Here is a 16,521-nt window from a genome sequence, read left to right on the forward strand (position 1 = left end):
ATGCCATTAGCCTTCTTGGCAACAAGGGCACATTGTTGACTCAACAGTATCTCTCTGTAGAGGCCCGTCTGGGAAGACTGCTGAGCGGGCAGCGGCACCCTGAGTAGGGGGCGGAGCTAGGCTGAGGAGGGGCCTATCAAAGCGGCCGCCCAGCCAGGCAGCGGCACAGCTGCGAGCAGCGGCACAGCAGCAAGCAAACAGGGCGGCGAACAGGGAAGTTTGCGTGGGAGAGTTCCCATTGGAGGAGCAGGTATTTGGATTTGCATCTGTCTTTGTGCATTTGCATCTGTCTTTGTAGTGCTTGTATCTCTCTGTAGAGGCCCGTCGGGGCAGACTACAGAGCGGGCAGCGGCGCCATGAGTAGGGAACGGAGCTAGGCTGAGGAGGGGCCTATAATATCGGCCGCCCAGCCAGACAGCGGCACAGGAGCCAGCAACCAGGGGAGTTTGCGTGGGAGAGTTCCCATTGGAGGATCAGGTATTTGTATTTGCATCTCTGTCTTTGTAGTGCTTGTATCTCTCTGTAGAGGCCCGTCGGGGCAGACTGCTGAGCGTGCAGCGGCGCAGTGAGTAGGGGGCGGAGCTAGGCTGAGGAGGGGCCTATAAAAGCGGCTGCCCAGCCAGGCAGCGGTACAGGAGCCAGCAAAGAGGGCGGCGAACAGGGGAGTTTGCGTGGGAGAGTTCCCAATGGAGGAGCAGGTATTTGGATTTGCATCTGTCTTTGTGTATTTGCATCTGTCTTTGTAGTGCTTGTATCTTTCTGTAGAGGCCCGTCGGGGCAGACTGCTGAGCGGGCAGCGGCGCCCTGATTAGGGGGCGGAGCTAGGGTGAGGAGGGGCCTATAAAAGCGGCCGCCCAGCCAGGCAGCGGCACAGCTGTGAGCAGCGGCACAGGAGCTGGTGAACAGGGGAGTTTGCGTGGAAGAGTTCCCATTGGAGGAGCAGTTATTTGGATTTGCATCTGTCTTTGTGTATTTGCATCTTAGTATGCTTGTATCTCTCTGTAGAGGCCCGTCGGGACAGACTGCTGAGCGGGCAGCGGCGCCCTGTGTAGGGGGCGGAGCTAGGCTGAGGAGGGGCCTGTAAAAGTGGCTGCGCAGCCAGGGTGTGGCACAGCTGCGAGCAAATGCACAGGAGCCAGCGAACAGGGGAGTTTGCGTGGGAGAGTTCCCATTGGAGGAGCAGGTATTTGGATTTGCATTGTTCAGGCATGCAGGTGTGAAATCAGGAAGGCCAAATCACACTTGGAGTTGCAGCTAGCCGGAGATGTTAGGAGTAACAAGAAGGGTTTCTTTAGGTATGTTAGCAACAGGAAGAAAGTCAAGGAAAGTGTGGGCCCCTTGCTGAATGAGGGAGGGAACCTAGTGACAGAGGATGTGGAGTAAGCTAGTGTACTCAATGTTTTTTTGCCTCTGTCTTCACAGACAAGGTCAGCTCCCAGACAGCTGCACTCTGCAGCACGGTATGGGGAGGAGGTGACCAGCTCTCTGTGGAGAAAGAAGTAGTTCGGGGCTATTTAGGAAAGCTAGACGAGCACAAGTCCATGGGGCCGGATGCGCTGCATCCGAGGGTGCTAAAGGAGTTGGCCGATGAGATTGCAGAGCCATTGGCCATTATCTTTGAAAAATCATGGCGATCGGGGGAGGTCCCGGATGACTGGAAAAAAGCTAATGTAGTGCCCATCTTTAAAAAAGGGAAGAAGGAAGATCCAGGGAACTACAGGCCAGTCAGTCTCACCTCAGTCCCTGGAAAAATCATGGAACAGCTCCTCAAGGAATCAATTCTGAACCACTTAAAGGAGGGGAAAGTGATCAGGAACAGTCAGCATGGATTCACCAAGGGCAAGTCATGCCTGACTAACCTAATTGCCTTCTATGACGAGATAACCGGCTCTGTGGATGAGGGGAAAGCAGTGGATGTACTATTTCTGGATTTTAGCAAAGCTTTTGATACAGTCTCCCACAGTATTCTTGCCAGCAAGTTAAAGAAGTCTGGGCTGGATGAATGGATGGTAAGGTGGATAGAAAACTGGCTAGATGGTCGGGCTCAACGGGTAGTGATCAATGGTTCCATGTCTAGATGGCAGCCGGTATCAAGTGGAGTGCCCCAAGGGTCGGTGCTGGGGCCGGTTTTGTTCAATATCTTCATTAACGATCTGGAGGATGGTGTGGACTGCACCCTTAGCAAGTTTGCAGATGACACTAAACTGGGAGGAGTGGTTGATACGCTGGAGGGTAGGGATAGGATACAGAGGGACCTAGACAAATTAGAGGATTGGGCCAAAAGAAATATGATGAGGTTCAACAAGGACAAGTGCAGAGTCCTGCACTTAGGACGGAAGAATCCCATGCACTGCTACAGACTAGGGACCGAATGGCTGGGTAGCAGTTCTGCAGAAAAGGACCTAGGGGTTACGGTGGACGGAAAGCTGAATATGAGTCAACAGTGTGCCCTTGTTGCCAAGAAGGCTAATGGCATTTTGGGTTGTATAAGTAGGGGCATTTCCAGCAGATCAAGGGATGTGATCATCCCCCTCTACTCAGCACTGGTGAGGCCTCATTTGGAGTACTGTGTCCAGTTTTGGGCCCCACACTACAAGAAGGATGTGGATAAATTGGAGAGAGTCCAGCGGAGGGCAACAAAAATGATTAGGGGGCTGGAGCACATGACTTATGAGGAGAGGCTGAGGGAACTGGGATTGTTTAGTCTGCAGAAGAGAAGAATGAGGGGGGATTTGATAGCTGCTTTCAACTACCTGAAAGGGGGTTCCAAAGAGGATGGATCTAGACTGTTCTCAGTGGTAGAAGATGACAGAACAAGGAGTAATGGTCTCAAGTTGCAGAGGGGGAGGTTTAGGTTGGATATTAGGAAAAACTTTTTCACTAGTAGGATGGTGAAGAACTGGAATGGGTTACCTAGGGAGGTAGTGGAATCTCCTTCCTTAGAGGTTTTTAAGGTCAGGCTTGACAAAGCCCTGGCTGGGATGATTTAGTTGGGTTTGGTCCTGCTTTGAGCAGGCGGTTGGACTAGATGACCTCCTGAGGTCCCTTCCAACCCTGAGATTCTATGATTCTATGATCTGTCTTTGTAGTGCTTGTATCTCTCTGTAGAGGCCCGTCGGGCAGACTGCTGAGCGGGCAGAGGCTCCCTGAGTAGGGGGCGGATCTGGGCTGAGGAGGGGCCTATAAAAGCGGCCGCCCAGCCAGGCAGCGGCACAGGAGCCAGCAAACAGGGTAGCGAACAGGGGAGTTTGCGTGGGAGAGTTCCCATTGGAGGAGCAGGTATGTGGATTTGCATCTGTCTCTGTGGATTTGCATCTGTCTTTGTAGTGATTGTATCTCTCTGTAGAGGCCCGTCGGGGCAGACTGCTGATCGGGCAGCGGCGCCCTGAGTAGGGGGCGGAGCTAGGCTGAGGAGGGGCCTATAAAAGCGGCCGCCCAGCCAGGCAGCGGCACAGGAGCCAGCAAACAGGGTGGTGAAGAGGGGAGTTTGCGTGGGAGAGTTCCCATTGGAGGAGGAGGTATTTGGATTTGCATCTGTCTTAGTGTATTTGCATCTGTCGTTGTAGTGCTTGTATCTCTCTGTAGAGGCCCGTCGGGGCAGACTGCTGAGCGGCCAGAGGCGCCCTGAGTAGGGGGCGGAGCTAGGCTGTCGAGGGGCCTATCAAAGCGGCCGCCCAGCCAGGCAGCGGCACAGGAGCCAGCAAACAGGGCGGCGAACAGGGAAGTTTGCGTGGGAGAGTTCCCATTGCAGGAGCAGGTATTTGGATTTGCATCTTTCTTTGTGCATTTGCATCTGTCTTTGTAGTGATTGTATCTCTCTCTAGAGGCCCGTCGGGGCAGACTGCTGAGCGGGCAGCAGCGCCCTCAGTAGGGGGCGGAGCTAGGCTGAGGAGGGGCCTATAAAAGCTGCCGCCCAGCCAGGCAGCAGCACAGGAGCTAGCGAACAGGGGAGTTTCCGTGGGAGAGTTCCCATTGGAGGAGCAGGTATAAGGGCCAGCTGTGGCCTGACTGGGGCATGGCCCAGCTGTGGCTGCTTCCCCAATCAGCCTAGCCTAAGGCTCCCCGCCCCAGCAAGGACATTCAATGGAGCTGCACCAGCAGGGACTTGGTTTAACCCTTGGGACATAGTGCTGGCCGCTTCCTGGAGTGGTGTGGGAGCAGTGGCGTGGGGGTGGCAATCCTGCGGGCTGGATCTAAAACCCTGAGCGGCCAGATTAGGCCCATGGTGGAGCAGGGTTAGGGTTAGGAACCCTAACCCTAGGGCTGGAAGCCCTATCCATAGGAATCCTAACCCTAGGGCGGGAAGCCCTACCTATAGGAACCCAAACCCTAGCTCCAAGTGCCCTACCCATAGGAACCCTAACCCTAGCTCCAGGTGCACTACATATAGGAACCCTAACCCTAGGGGGGGAAGCCCTACCCATAGAAACCCTAACCCTAGCTCCAAGTGCCCTACCCATAGGAAACCTAACCCTAGGGCGGGAAGCCCTACCCATAGGAACCCTAACCCTAGCTCCAAGTGACCTACACATAGGAACCCTAACCCTAGGGCTGGAAGCCCTACCCATAGGAACCCTAACCCTAGCTCCAAGTGCCCTACCCCTAGGAACCCTAACCCTAGGGCGGGAAGCCCTACCCATAGGAACACTAACCCTAGCTCCAGGTGCCCTACACATAGGAACCCTAACCCTAGGGCGGGAAGCCCTACCCATAGGAACCCTAACTCTAGCTCCAAGTGCCCTACACATAGGAACCCTAACCGTAGGGCGGGAAGCCCTACCCATAGGAACCCTAACCTTAGCTCCAAGTGCCCTACCGATAGGAACCCTAACCCTAGGGCGGGAAGCCCTACCCATAGGAACCCTAAGCCTAGCTCCAAGTGCCCTACCCATAGGAACCCTAACCCTCGCTCCAAATGCCCTACCCATAGGAACCCTAACCCTAGCTCCAAGTGCCCTACCCATAGGAACCCTAACCCTAGCTCCAAGTGCCCTACCCATAGGAACCCTAACCCTAGATCCAAGTGCCCTACCCATAGGAACCCTAACCCTAGGGCGGGAAGCCCTACCCATAGGAACCCTAACCCTAGGGCGGGAAGCCCTACCCATAGGAACCCTAACCCTAGCTCCAAGTACCCTACCCATAGGAACCCTAACCCTAGCTCCAAGTGCCCTACAGATAGGAACCCTAAACCTAGGGCGGGAAGCCCTACCCATAGGAACCCTAACCCTAGCTCCAAGTGCCCTACACATAGGAACCCTATCCCTAGGGCGGGAAGCCCTACCCATAGGAACCCTAACCCTAGGGCGGGAAGCCCTACCCATAGGATCTCTAACCCTAGCTCCAAGTGCCCTACTCATAGGAACCCTAACCCTAGGGCGGGAAGCCCTACCCATAGAAACCCTAACCCTAACTCCCAGTGCCCTACCCATAGGAACCCTAACCCTAGGGCGGGAAGCCCTACCTATAGGAACCCAAACCCTAGCTCCAAGTGCCCTACCCATAGGAACCCTAACCCTAGCTCCAGGTTCACTACACATAGGAACCCTAACCCTAGGGCGGGAAGCCCTACCCATAGGAACCCTAACCCTAGGGCGGGAAGCCCTACCCATAGGAACCCTAACCCTAGCTCCAAGTGCCCTACACATAGGAACCCTAACCCTAGGGCGGGAAGCCCTACCCATAGGAACCCTAACCCTAGCTCCAAGTGCCCTACCCATAGGAACCCTAACCCTAGCTCCAAGTGCCCTACCCATAGGAACCCTAACCCTAGGTCCAAGTGCCGTACCCATAGGAACCCTAACCCTAGCTCCAAGTGCCCTACCCATAGGAACCCTAACCCTAGCTCCAGGTGCCCTACACATAGGAACCATAACCCTAGGGCGGGAAGTCTTACCCATAGGAACCCTAACCCTAGGGCGGGAAGCTCTACCCATAGGAATCCTAAACCTAGGGCGGGAAGCCCTACCCATAGGAACCCTAATCCTAGCTCCAAGTGCCCTACACATAGGAACCCTAACCTTAGGGCTGGAAGCCCTATCCATAGGAACCCTAACCCTAGCTCCAAGTGCCCTACACATAGGAAACCTAACCCTAGGGCGGGAAGCCCTACCCATAGGAACCCTAACCCTAGCTCCAAGTGCCCTACCCATAGGAACCCTAACCCTAGGGCGGGAAGCCCTACCCATAGGAACCCTAACCCTAGGGCGGGAAGCCCGACCCATAGGAACCGTAACCCTAGCTCCAAGTGCCCTACCCATAGGAACCCTAACCCTAGCTCCAAGTGCCGTACCCATAGGAACCCTAACCCTAGCTCCAAGTGCCCTACCCATAAGAACCCTAACCCTAGGGCGGAAAGCCCTACACATAGGAAGCCAAACACTAGGTCCAAGTGCCCTACCCATAGGAACCCTAACCCTAGCTCCAAGTGCCCTACCCATAGGAACCCTAACCCTAGGGCGGGAAGCCCTACCCATAGGAACCCTAACCCTAGCTCCAAGTGCCCTTCCCATAGGAACCCTAACCCTAGCTCCAAGTGCCCTACCCATAGGAACCCTAACCCTAGTTCCAAGTGCCCTACCCATAGGAACCCTAACCCTAGCTCCAAGTGCCCTACCCATAGGAACCCTAACCCTAGGGCGGGAAGCCCTACCCATAGGAACCCTAACCCTAGCTCCAAGTGCCCTACACATAGGAACCCTAACCCTAGGGCGGGAAGCCCTACCCATTGGAACCCTAACCCTAGCTCCAAGTGCCCTACACATAGGAACCCTAACCCTAGGGCGGGAAGCCCTACTCATAGGAACCCTAACCCTAGGGCGGGAAGCCCTACCCATAGGATCCCTAACCCTAGCTCCAAGTGCCCTACCCATAGGAACCCTAACCCTAGGGCGGGAAGCCCTACCCATAGGAACCCTAACCCTAGGGCGGGAAGCCCTACCCATAGGAACCCTAACCCTAGCTCCAAGTGCCCTACCCATAGGAACCCTAACCCTAGCTCCAAGTGCCCTACCCATAGGAACCCTAACCCTAGTTCCAAGTGCCCTACCCATAGGAACCCTAACCCTAGCTCCAAGTGCCCTACCCATAGGAACCCTAACCCTAGGGCGGGAAGCCCTACCCATAGGAACCCTAACCCTAGCTCCAAGTGCCCTACAGATAGGAACCCTAACCCTAGGGCGGGAAGCCCTACCCATTGGAACCCTAACCCTAGCTCCAAGTGCCCTACCCATAGGAACCCTAACCCTAGGGCGGGAAGCCCTACCCATAGGAACCCTAACCCTAGGGCGGGAAGCCCTACCCATAGGATCCCTAACCCTAGCTCCAAGTGCCCTACTCATAGGAACCCTAACCCTAGGGCGGGAAGCCCTACCCATAGGAACCCTAACCCTAGCTCCAAGTGCCCTACCCATAGGAACCCTAACCCTAGCTCCAGGTGCACTACACATAGGAACCCTAACCCTAGGGCGGGAAGCCCTACCCATAGGAACCCTAACACTAGCTCCAAGTGCCCTACACATAGGAACCCTAACCCTAGGGCGGGAAGCCCTACCCATAGGATCCCTAACCCTAGCTCCAAGTGCCCTACACATAGGAACCCTAACCCTAGCTCCAAGTGCCCTACCCATAGGAACCCTAACCCTAGGGCGGGAAGCCCTACCCATAGGAACCCTAACCCTAGCTCCAAGTGCCCTACCCATTTGAACCCTAACCCTAGGGCGGGAAGCCCTACCCATAGGAACCCTAACCCTAGCTCCAAGTGGCCTACACATAGGAACCCTAACCCTAGGGCGGGAAGCCCTACCCATAGGAACCCTAACCCTAGCTCCAAGTGCCCTACCCTTAGGAACCCTAAACCTAGCTCCAAGTGCCCTACCCATAGGAACCCTAACCCTAGCTCCAAGTGCCCTACACATAGGAACCCTAACCCTAGGGCGGGAAGCCCTACCCATAGGAACCCTAACCCTAGCTCCAAGTGCCCTACTCCTAGGAACGCTAACCCTAGGGCGGGAAGCCCTACCCATAGGAACCCTACCCCTAGCTCCAGGTGCCCTACCCATAGGAACCCTAACCCTAGGGCGGGAAGCCCTACCCATAGGAACCCTAACCCTAGCTCCAAGTGCCCTACACATAGGAACCCTAACCCTAGCTCCAAGTGCCCTACCGATAGGAACCCTAACCCTAGCTCCAAGTGCCCTACCGATAGGAACCCTAACCGTAGGGCGGGAAGCCCTACCCATAGGAACCCTAACCCTAGCTCCAAGTGCCCTACCCATAGGAACCCTAACCCTAGCTCCAAGTGCCCTACCCATAGGAACCCTAACCCTAGCTCCAAGTGCCCTACCCATAGGAACCCTAACCCTAGCTCCAAGTGCCCGACCCATAGGAACCCTAACCCTAGATCCAAGTGCCCTACACATAGGAACCCTAACCCTAGGGCGGGAAGCCCTACCCATAGGAACCCTAACCCTAGGGCGGGAAGCCCTACCCATAGGAACCCTAACCCTAGCTCCAAGTGCCCTACCCATAGGAACCCTAACCCCAGCTCCAAGTGCCCTACCCATAGGAACCCTAACCCTAGCTCCAAGTGCCCTACACATAGGAACCCTAACCCTAGCTCCAAGTGCCCTACCAATAGGAATCCTAACCCTAGATCCAAGTGCCCTACACATAGGAACCCTAACTCTATGGCGGGAAGCCCTACCCATAGGAACCATAACCCTAGCTCTAAGTGCCCTACACATAGGAACCCTAACCCTAGGGCGGGAAGCAATACCCATAGGCATCCTAACCCAAGGGCTGGAAGCCCTACCCATAGGAACCCTAACCCTAGCTCCAGGTGCCCTACCCATAGGAACCCTAACCCTAGGGCGGGAAGCTCTACCCATAGGAACCCTAACCCTAGGGCGAGAAGCCCTACCCATAGGAACCCTAACCCTAGCTCCAAGTGCCCTACAAATAGGAACCCTAACCCTAGGTCGGGAAGCCCTACCCATAGGAACCCTAACCCTAGTTCCAAGTGCCCTACACATAGGAACCCTAAACCCTAGCTCCCAGTGCCCTACCCCTAGGAACCCTAACCCTAGGGCGGGAAGCCCTACCATAGGAACCCTAACCCTAGGTCCAAGTGCCCTACCCATAGGAACCCTAACCCTAGGGCGGGAAGCCCTACCCATAGGAACCCTAACCCTAGCTCCAAGTGCCCTACACATAGGAACCCTAACCCTAGGGCGGGAAGCCCTACCCATAGGAACCCTAACCCTAGCTCCAAGTGCCCAACCCATAGGAACCCTAACCCTAGCTCCAAGTGCCCTACCCATAGGAACCCTAACCCTAGCTCCAAGTGCCCTACCCATAGGAACCCTAACCCTAGGGCGGGAAGCCCTACCCATAGGAACCCTAACCCTAGCTCCAAGTGCCCTACCAATAGGAACCCTAACCCTAGGGCGGGAAGCCCTTCCCATAGGAACCCTAACCCTAGCTCCAAGTGCCCTACCCATAGGAACCCTAACCCTAGCTCCAAGTGCCGTCCCCATAGGAACCCTAACCCTAGCTCCAAGTGCCCTACCCATAGGAACCCTAACCCAAGCTCCAGGTGCCCTACACATAGGAACCATAACCCTAGGGCGGGAAGCCCTACCCATAGGAACCCTAACCCTAGGGCGGGAGGCCCTACCCATAGGAACCCTAACCCTAGGGCGGGAAGCTGTACCCATAGGAACCCTAACCCTAGCTCCAAGTGCCCTACACATAGGAACCCTAACCCTAGGGCTGGAAGCCCTACCCATAGGAACCCTAACCCTAGCTCCAAGTGCCCTACACATAGGAAAACTAACCCTAGGGTGGGAAGCCCTACCAATAGGAACCCTAACCCTAGGGCGGGAAGCCCTACCCATAGGAACCCTTACCCTAGCTCCAAGTGCCCTACCCATAGGAACCCTAACCCTAGGGCGGGAAGCCCTACCCATAGGAACCCTAACCCTAGCTCCAAGTGCCCTATCCATAGGAACCCTAACCCTAGCTCCAAGTGCCCTACCCATAAGAAACCTAACCTTAGGGCGGGAAGCCCTACCCATAGGAACCCTAACCCTAGCTCCAAGTGCCCTACCCATAGGAACCCTAACCCTAGCTCCAAGTGCCCTACCCATAGGAACCCTAACCCTAGTTCCAAGCTCCCTACCCATAGGAACCCTAACCCTAGCTACAAGTGCCCTACCCATAGGAACCCTAACCCTAGGGCGGGAAGCCCTACCCATAGGAACCCTAACCCTAGCTCCAAGTGCCCTACACATAGGAACCCTAACCCTAGGGCGGGAAGCCCTACCCATAGGAACCCTAACCCTAGCTCCAAGTGCCCTACACATAGGAACCCTAACCCTAGGGGGGGAAGCCCTACCCATAGGAACCCTAACCCTAGGGCGGGAATCCCTACCCATAGCATCCCTAACCCTAGCTCCAAGTGCCCTACCGATAGGAACCCTAACCGTAGGGCGGGAAGCCCTACCCATAGGAACCCTAACCCTAGCTCCAAGTGCCCTACCCATAGGAACCCTAACCCTAGCTCCAAGTGCCCTACCCATAGGAACCCTAACCCTAGCTCCAAGTGCCCTACCCATAGGAACCCTAACCCTAGCTCCAAGTGCCCGACCCATAGGAACCCTAACCCTAGATCCAAGTGCCCTACACATAGGAACCCTAACCCTAGGGCGGGAAGCCCTACCCATAGGAACCCTAACCCTAGGGCGGGAAGCCCTACCCATAGGAACCCTAACCCTAGCTCCAAGTGCCCTACCCATAGGAACCCTAACCCCAGCTCCAAGTGCCCTACCCATAGGAACCCTAACCCTAGCTCCAAGTGCCCTACACATAGGAACCCTAACCCTAGCTCCAAGTGCCCTACCAATAGGAATCCTAACCCTAGATCCAAGTGCCCTACACATAGGAACCCTAACTCTATGGCGGGAAGCCCTACCCATAGGAACCATAACCCTAGCTCTAAGTGCCCTACACATAGGAACCCTAACCCTAGGGCGGGAAGCAATACCCATAGGCATCCTAACCCAAGGGCTGGAAGCCCTACCCATAGGAACCCTAACCCTAGCTCCAGGTGCCCTACCCATAGGAACCCTAACCCTAGGGCGGGAAGCTCTACCCATAGGAACCCTAACCCTAGGGAGAGAAACCCTACCCATAGGAACCCTAACCCTAGCTCCAAGTGCCCTACAAATAGGAACCCTAACCCTAGGTCGGGAAGCCCTACCCATAGGAACCCTAACCCTAGTTCCAAGTGCCCTACACATAGGAACCCTAACCCTAGCTCCAAGTGCCCTACCCATAGGAACCCTAACCCTAGGGCGGGAAGCCCTTCCATAGGAACCCTAACCCTAGGTCCAAGTGCCCTACCCATAGGAACCCTAACCCTAGGGCGGGAAGCCCTACCCATAGGAACCCTAACCCTAGCTCCAAGTGCCCTACACATAGGAACCCTAACCCTAGGGCGGGAAGCCCTACCCATAGGAACCCTAACCCTAGCTCCAAGTGCCCAACCCATAGGAACCCTAACCCTAGCTCCAAGTGCCCTACCCATAGGAACCCTAACCCTAGCTCCAAGTGCCCTACCCATAGGAACCCTAACCCTAGGGCGGGAAGCCCTACCCATAGGAACCCTAACCCTAGCTCCAAGTGCCCTACCAATAGGAACCCTAACCCTAGGGCGGGAAGCCCTTCCCATAGGAACCCTAACCCTAGCTCCAAGTGCCCTACCCATAGGAACCCTAACCCTAGCTCCAAGTGCCGTCCCCATAGGAACCCTAACCCTAGCTCCAAGTGCCCTACCCATAGGAACCCTAACCCAAGCTCCAGGTGCCCTACACATTGGAACCATAACCCTAGGGCGGGAAGCCCTACCCATAGGAACCCTAACCCTAGGGCGGGAGGCCCTACCCATAGGAACCCTAACCCTAGGGCGGGAAGCTGTACCCATAGGAACCCTAACCCTAGCTCCAAGTGCCCTACACATAGGAACCCTAACCCTAGGGCTGGAAGCCCTACCCATAGGAACCCGAACCCTAGCTCCAAGTGCCCTACACATAGGAAAACTAACCCTAGGGTGGGAAGCCCTACCCATAGGAACCCTAACCCTAGGGCGGGAAGCCCTACCCATAGGAACCCTAACCCTAGCTCCAAGTGCCCTACCCATAGGAACCCTAACCCTAGGGCGGGAAGCCCTACCCATAGGAACCCTAACCCTAGCTCCAAGTGCCCTATCCATAGGAACCCTAACCCTAGCTCCAAGTGCCCTACCCATAAGAAACCTAACCCTAGGGCGGGAAGCCCTACCCTTAGGAACCCTAACCCTAGCTCCAAGTGCCCTACCCATAGGAACCCTAACCCTAGCTCCAAGTGCCCTACCCATAGGAACCCTAACCCTAGTTCCAAGCTCCCTACCCATAGGAACCCTAACCCTAGCTACAAGTGCCCTACCCATAGGAACCCTAACCCTAGGGCGGGAAGCCCTACCCATAGGAACCCTAACCCTAGCTCCAAGTGCCCTACACATAGGAACCCTAACCCTAGGGCGGGAAGCCCTACCCATAGGAACCCTAACCCTAGCTCCAAGTGCCCTACACATAGGAACCCTAACCCTAGGGGGGGAAGCCCTACCCATAGGAACCCTAACCCTAGGGCGGGAATCCCTACCCATAGCATCCCTAACCCTAGCTCCAAGTGCCCTACTCATAGGAACCCTAAACCTAGGGCGGGAAGCCCTACCCATAGGAACCCTAACCCTAGCTCCAAGTGCCCTACCCATAGGAATCCTAACCCTAGCTCCAGGTGCACTACACATAGGAACCCTAACCCTAGGGCGGGAAGCCCTACCCATAGGAACCCTAACCCTAGGGTGGGAAGCCCTACCCATAGGAACCCTAACCCTAGCTCCAGGTGCCCTACACATAGGAACCCTAACCCTAGGGCGGGAAGCCCTACCCTTAGGAACCCTAACCCTAGCTCCAAGTGCCCTACACATAGAAACCCTAACCCTAGCTCCAAGTGCCCTACCCATAGGAACCCTAACCCTAGGGCGGGAAGCCCTACCCATAGGAACCCTAACCCTAGCTCCAAGTGCCCTACCCATAGGAACCCTAACCCTAGGGCGGGAAGCCCTACCCATAGGAACCCTAACCCTAGCTCCAAGTGCCCTACACATAGGAACCCTAACCCTAGGGCGGGAAGCCCTACCCATAGGAACCCTAACCCTAGCTCCAAGTGCCCTACCCATAGGAACCCTAACCCTAGCTCCAAGTGCCCTACCCATAGGAACCCTAACCCTAGCTCCAAGTGCCCTACCCATAGGAACCCTAACCCTAGCTCCAAGTGCCCTACACATAGGAACCCTAACCCTAGGGCTGGAAGCCCTACCCATAGGAACCCTAACCCTAGCTCCAAGTGCCCTACCCTAGGAACCCTAACCCTAGGGCGGGAAGCCCTACCCATAGGAACCCTAACCCTAGCTCCAGGTGCCCTACACATAGGAACCCTAACCCTAGGGCGGGAAGCCCTACCCATAGGAACCCTAACCCTAGGGCGGGAAGCCCTACCCATAGGAACCCTAACCCTAGCTCCAAGTGCCCTACCCATAGGAACCCTAACCCTAGCTCCAAGTGCCCTACCCATAGGAACCCTAACCCTAGCTCCAAGTGCCCAACCCATAGGAACCCTAACCCTAGCTCCAAGTGCCCTACCCATAGGAACCCTAACCCTAGGTCCAAGTGCCCTACCCATAGGAACCCTAACCCTAGCTCCAGGTGCCCTACCCATAGGAACCCTAACCCTAGGGCGGGAAGCCCTACCCATAGGAACCCTCACCCTAGCTCCAAGTGCCCTACCCATAGGAACCCTTACCCTAGCTCCAAGTGCCCTACCCATAGGAACCCTAACCCTAGTTCCAAGTGCCCTACCCATAGGAACCCTAACCCTAGCTCCAAGTGCCCTACCCATAGGAACCCTAACCCTAGGGCGGGAAGCCCTACCCGTAGGAACCCTAACCCTAGCTCCAAGTGCCCTACCCATAGGAACCCTAACCCTAGCTCCAGGTGCACTACACATAGGAACCCTAACCCTAGGGCGGGAAGCCCTACCCATAGGAACCCTAACCCTAGCTCCAAGTGCCCTACACATAGGAACCCTAACCCTAGGGCGGGAAGCCCTACCCATAGGATCCCTAACCCTAGCTCCAAGTGCCCTACACATAGGAACCCTAACCCTAGCTCCAAGTGCCCTACCCATAGGAACCCTAACCCTAGGGCGGGAATCCCTACCCATAGGAACCCTAACCCTAGCTCCAAGTGCCCTACCCATAGGAACCCTAACCCTAGGGCAGGAAGCCCTACCCATAGGAACCCTAACCCTAGCTCCAAGTGCCCTACACATAGGAACCCTAACCCTAGGGCGGGAAGCCCTACCCATAGGAACCCTAACCCTAGCTCCAAGTGCCCTACCCATAGGAACCCTAAACCTAGCTCCAAGTGTCCTACCCATAGGAACCCTAACCCTAGCTCCAAGTGCCCTACACATAGGAACCCTAACCCTAGGGCGGGAAGCCCTACCCATAGGAACCCTAACCCTAGCTCCAAGTGCCCTACTCCTAGGAACCCTAGCCCTAGGGCGGGAAGCCCTACCCATATGAACCCTACCCCTAGCTCCAGGTGCCCTACACATAGGAACCCTAACCCTAGGGCGGGAAGCCCTACCCATAGGAACCCTAACCCTAGCTCCAAGTGCCCTACACATAGGAACCCTAACCCTAGCTCCAAGTGCCCTACCAATAGGAACCCTAACCCTAGCTCCACGTGCCCTACACATAGGAACCCTAACCGTAGGGCGGGAAGCCCTACCCATAGGAACCCTAACCCTAGGGCGGGAAGCCCCACCGATAGGAACCCTAACCCTAGCTCCAAGTGCCCTACCGATAGGAACCCTAACCCTAGGGCTGGAAGCCCTACCCATAGGAACCCTAACCCTAGCTCCAAGTGCCCTACCCATAGGAACCCTAACCCTAGCTCCAAGTGCCCTACCCATAGGAACCCTAACTCTAGCTCCAAGTGCCCTACCCATAGGAACCCTAACCCTAGCTCCAAGTGCCCTACCCATAGGAACCCTAACCCTAGGGCGGGAAGCCCTACCCATAGGAACCCTAACCCTAGGGCGGGAAGCCCTACCCATAGGAACCCTAACCCTAGCTCCAAGTGCCCTACCCATAGGAACCCTAACCCCAGCTACAAGTGCCCTACCCATAGGAACCCTAACCCTAGCTCCAACTGCCCTACACATAGGAACCCTAACCCTAGCTCCAAGTGCCCTACCAATAGGAATCCTAACCCTAGATCCAAGTGCCCTACACATAGGAACCCTAACTCTATGGCGGGAAGCCCTACCCATAGGAATCCTAACCCTAGCTCTAAGTGCCCTACCCATAGGAACCCTAACCCTAGCTCCAGGTGCACTACACATAGGAACCCTAACCCTAGGGCGGGAAGCCCTACCCATAGGAACCCTAACCCTAGGGCGGGAAGCCCTACCCATAGGAACCCTTACCCTAGCTCCAAGTGCCCTACAAATAGGAACCCTAACCCTAGGGCGGGAAGCCCTACCCATAGGAACCCTAACCCTAGCTCCAAGTGCCCTACACATAGGAACCCTAACCCTAGCTCCAAGTGCCGTACACATAGAAACCCTAACCCTAGGGCGGGAAGCCCTACCCATAGGAACCCTAACCCTAGCTCCAAGTGCCCTACCAATAGGAACCCTAACCCTAGGGCAGGAAGCCCTACCCATAGGAACCCTAACCCTAGCTCCAAGTGCCCTACACATAAGAACCCTAACCGTAGGGCGAGAAGCCCTACCCATAGGAACCCTAACCCTAGCTCCAAGTGCCCTACCCATAGGAACCCGCACCCTAGCTCCAAGTGCCCTACCCATAGGAACCCTAAGCCTAGGGCGGGAAGCCCTACCCATCGGAACCCTAACCCTAGCTCCAAGTGCCCTACCCATAGGAACCCTAACCCTAGGGCGGGAAGCCCTACATATAGGAACCCTAACTCTAGGGAGGGAAGCCCTACCCACAGGAACCCTAACCCTAGCTCCAAGTGTCCTACACATAGGAACCCTAACCCTAGGACGGGAAGCCCTACCCATAGGAACCCTAACCCTAGCTCCAAGTGCCCTACCCATAGGAACCCTAACCCTAGGGAGGGAAGCACTACCCATAGGAACCCTAACCCTAACTCCAAGTGCCCTACCCATAGGAACCCTAACCCTAGGGCGGGAAGCCCTACCCATCGGAACCCTAACCCTAGCTCCAAGTGCCCTACCCATAGGAACCCTAACCCAAGGACGGGAAGCCGTACATATAGGAACCCTTACCCTAGGGCGGGAAGCCCTACCCATAGGAACCCTAACCCTAGCTCCAAGTGCCCTACACATAGGAACCCTAACCCTAGGGCGGGAAGCCCTACCCATAGG

This window comes from Mauremys mutica, chromosome 2 (assembly GCF_020497125.1).
Source record: "Mauremys mutica isolate MM-2020 ecotype Southern chromosome 2, ASM2049712v1, whole genome shotgun sequence".
Taxonomy (NCBI): Eukaryota; Metazoa; Chordata; order Testudines; family Geoemydidae; genus Mauremys; species Mauremys mutica.